This window comes from Dendropsophus ebraccatus, chromosome 2, assembly GCF_027789765.1.
Source record: "Dendropsophus ebraccatus isolate aDenEbr1 chromosome 2, aDenEbr1.pat, whole genome shotgun sequence".
NCBI lineage: Eukaryota > Metazoa > Chordata > Amphibia > Anura > Hylidae > Dendropsophus > Dendropsophus ebraccatus.
Genome location: NC_091455.1, coordinates 40,716,455 through 40,720,267, shown reverse-complemented (window position 1 = coordinate 40,720,267; position 3,813 = coordinate 40,716,455). Strand labels below are relative to the sequence as shown.

At 54.5% G+C, this 3,813-nt stretch overlaps 3 non-coding genes and 1 pseudogene across 3 annotated transcripts; all 4 read left to right on the top strand.

Annotated features, from left to right (window-relative positions):
* The first annotated feature begins 263 nt into the window (after window positions 1-263).
* On the top strand, window positions 264-382 carry LOC138785093 (5S ribosomal RNA). The gene has a single exon (XR_011362066.1). It is a non-coding gene; the product is annotated as a 5S ribosomal RNA (ribosomal RNA).
* Window positions 383-1,242: 860 nt separating this feature from the next.
* On the top strand, window positions 1,243-1,362 carry LOC138785058 (5S ribosomal RNA). Its single transcript, XR_011362041.1, has one exon. It is a non-coding gene; the product is annotated as a 5S ribosomal RNA (ribosomal RNA).
* A 582-nt stretch (window positions 1,363-1,944) lies between these two features.
* LOC138784962 (5S ribosomal RNA) lies at window positions 1,945-2,063 on the top strand. The gene has a single exon (XR_011361985.1). It is a non-coding gene; the product is annotated as a 5S ribosomal RNA (ribosomal RNA).
* A 394-nt stretch (window positions 2,064-2,457) lies between these two features.
* Window positions 2,458-2,566, top strand: LOC138785068 (5S ribosomal RNA; annotated as a pseudogene).
* The last annotated feature ends 1,247 nt before the right edge of the window (window positions 2,567-3,813 follow it).

Here is a 3,813-nt window from a genome sequence, read left to right as displayed (position 1 = left end):
TTCTCATGGGGGCCTGCAGCATTGGTGCTAACTCCTTTTAGTAGGGGATTTGATTGCAACAGCAGAGGAAGGAGAGTTGGAGAGGGGCCTGTCATGAGGCTAGAGGGCTGGCTGTGAAGGAGGCTGCGCGCTTGCTCTGCCCGGCTGCAGACTGTGAAGCGAAGGAAAAGCCAATAGAAAGGATAGCAGAAAGCAGGCCCTGCGCCGGGCAGCCGTCAAACAGACTGCCGAGTAGAAGAGCAGTACAAGAGAGGGCTAACTCTGCCTACGGCCACACCACCCTGAACACGCCCGATCTCGTCTGATCTCGGAAGCTATGCAGGGTCGGGCCTGGTTAGTACTTGGATGGGAGACCGCCTGGGAATACCAGGTGCTGTAGGCTTTTGTTTTTCCTCCCTTCTAACAGCAGGGCCCAGTCAGTCTCCCCTCTAGCTTTCTCCCCTTCTCTTTTTCAAGCGGGCATTTGCTTCTTTTTTTAGGTGCTTTCTCTCTTGTGCCGTGGAAGCCTGGCCTACTCCTCCTCCTCCTCCTCCTCACGTTGGGCAGCAGCATTCTTGCTCACTCCTTTTACAGTAGTAGTGGGCTTGACTGCAACAGCGGCAGCCGTGACCTGCAGGGGGCTAACTTACAGCACAACACCTGCTGTAGATTTTGGCAGGCGAGGCCAGGCGCCCTAGAAAGGAGGCGCCGTCTGAAAAGCAGCTTGCGGTCACCGGCAAAAGCATCTCACCTTCTTCCTTGAACTGACGCCTGGACGCCCTACGCCATCCCGTGTTGCCGGCCCGGCCGCTTCTTTCCTGTCCACCCCGAGTTACTTCTGAGCCTGTGGAAGCCCTGCAGCCAGCCCTTTGAAAGAAAGGCACCTACTGAGAGGGGGCAGTGATGTGTCAGGTTTTCCCTGGGTGGACAAGAGCTGAGGTGCGTGAGGGCGGCACCCGGCCCTTGCATCCGCCTTTAGGACCCCACCCTCCCCGGTGGGGCCGGAGTGGTGCGGTGCTGGGATCCACGACTTGAGAGCTCCTAGCCCAACTCCAGGCTAGGGAAGACTCCTCGGCAAAGGAAAGGAGCGCGTCTGTCCGCGCGCTGTGACATCCCTGCTGCCATGGGCTGCTTTGCCTTATGGAAGGTGTGGGGATAGGGGGGGTTGGCGCTACCACTCGGCCAGCCCTCTGTGCCTAAGTCTGCGGGTCTGCGAGGCGCAGGGAGGAGGCCTTCTTGGGCCACGGAGTCAGCGTGGCTGATGTCTACCGGCCATACCACCCTGGGCACGCCCGATCTCGTCTGATCTCGGAAGCTAAGCAGGGTTGGGCTCGGACAGTACTGGGACGGGAGACCTCCCGGGAATACCGAGTGCTGTAGACCCTTTTCGGCCTTCCTTTAAGTCTTGCCGTCTTCCCCTGCCCAGCAAGCATTGGAGGGGGCTCCGTTCTGGAGGTCAGCATGAAGGCGTGCCAGAGCTTGAAGCCCAATGCCCCCCGAAAAAGGCCAGTGGGACGGAGGTCTGCGTGGGCCCCGCATCGGTCCATCCAGATGAGCCCTGTAGCCCGAGGGGTGTAAGCCAGAGCCTTAAAAGCAGTGTGGGACGATCGATGGCCGTCCGTTGTAAAGCTTCCCCCTGCAAAGCAGCTTGTGTGACTAAAGCATAGAGTGAGTGAGCGCGCCCAAGCAGCTTAGGAGCTAGTGTGAGGAAGGTGAGGGGGCTTTTGGTGGTAAGGCTTTGAAAAAAGCAAAAAAAAAAAAGAAGCAAAGACAGGCAGGAGAGTTTGCCAGGTGGTTGTCATGAGGCTAGAGGGGGCTGTGCAGAAGGCTGCGCTTGCTGGGAGTGGCCGGCTGCAGACTGTAAAGGGAAGGAAAAGTGAATAGATAGCAGAAAGCAGGCTCTGTGCTGAGCAGCCGTCAGGCAGACTGCAGAGTAGAAGAGCAGTAAAAGAGAGGCTGATCTCTGCCTACGGCCACACCACCCTGAACACGCCCGATCTCGTCTGATCTCGGAAGCTAAGCAGGGTCGGGCCTGGTTAGTACTTGGATGGGAGACCGCCTGGGAATACCAGGTGCTGTAGGCTTTTGCTTTTCCTCCCTTCCACCAGCAGGGGTCAGTCTCCTCTATGGCTTTTCCCCATTCTATTTTTCAACTGCACATTTGCTTTGTTTTTTTAAGGTGCTTTCTCTCTTGTGCTGAGGAAGCCTGGCCTCCTTCTCATGGGGGCCTGCAGCATTGGTGCTAACTCCTTTTAGTAGGGGATTTGATTGCAACAGCAGAGGAAGGAGAGTTGGAGAGGGGCCTGTCATGAGGCTAGAGGGCTGGCTGTGAAGGAGGCTGCGCGCTTGCTCTGCCCGGCTGCAGACTGTGAAGCGAAGGAAAAGCCAATAGAAAGGATAGCAGAAAGCAGGCCCTGCGCCGGGCAGCCGTCAAACAGACTGCCGAGTAGAAGAGCAGTACAAGAGAGGGCTAACTCTGCCTACGGCCACACCACCCTGAACACGTCTGATCTCGGAAGCTATGCAGGGTCGGGCCTGGTTAGTACTTGGATGGGAGACCGCCTGGGAATACCAGGTGCTGTAGGCTTTTGTTTTTCCTCCCTTCTAACAGCAGGGCCCAGTCAGTCTCCCCTCTAGCTTTCTCCCCTTCTCTTTTTCAAGCGGGCATTTGCTTCTTTTTTTAGGTGCTTTCTCTCTTGTGCCGTGGAAGCCTGGCCTCCTCCTCCTCCTCCTCCTCCTCCTCCTCCTCACGTTGGGCAGCAGCATTCTTGCTCACTGCTTTTACAGTAGTAGTGGGCTTGACTGCAACAGCGGCAGCCGTGACCTGCAGGGGGCTAACTTACAGCACAACACCTGCTGTAGATTTTGGCAGGCGAGGCCAGGCGCCCTAGAAAGGAGGTGCCGTCTGAAAAGCAGCTTGCGGTCACCGGCAAAAGCATCTCACCTTCTTCCTCCAACTGAGTCCTGGTTTTCCCTTTATGAATATGAGCTGATATGAGTGCTGCACGCACCACGCCCTTACCTCCGACTTTAGGACTTTGTCTGGTGTTGTCAATAAAATCAATTAAAACAAAAAAACTTTTTTGTGTTGCCATTTTCAATTATTCAGAAAACCTCCTGGGACCCCTCACTGCACGACTAATGAGGGACAGCCGGACGGGGCTTGACAGGAGTGAACGGCAGCCTATAGAAGGGTAGAGGGGCTGTTCCTCTGCTGCAGGGAACACCATTTTAGAGCCAGGATTCCCCCAATAATGCCAATAATGGGCTCCTGTAACCTTGGTGCTCCCCTGATTTTGTGTTGTTCAGGAACCGAGGTATTACTGTATAAGGGTCTGTTCACACTGAGCAAAAGTGGCAGAATTTCAAACGGACCCTGCGCTCTGCATATGCCGCTTGTAATTCTGCCTGTCCCATTGTTTGAATAGAATTTCTCACGCACCCCCGCTCTCTGCCCAAAAAGTTGACGTGTCAATTCTTTGGGCGGAGAGAGGAGGCGTGTAAGAAATCCTATTGAATCAATGGGACAGTTGAAATTTCAAGAGGTGACTGTGGCGCAAGGTTCATTTGAAATTCTAACACTTTTGCTCAGTGTGAAAGGGCCCTAAGGTGTATGTGGACATTGACTTCCAGGGACATTAATGTAAGTTGTCATGTAAATAACCTACACTACTTACACAGCCTGGGGAGGTAGCTAAACTGTGTGGCTTGCACATTACCATTACACATTATTGGTTGTAAAGCCGTCCACAACCGCAGTACAGAGACTCCAATAGAAGACTCTGATACAGGATCTGCTGCGGATTTATGCATTTAGTTACATTGATATCTGCC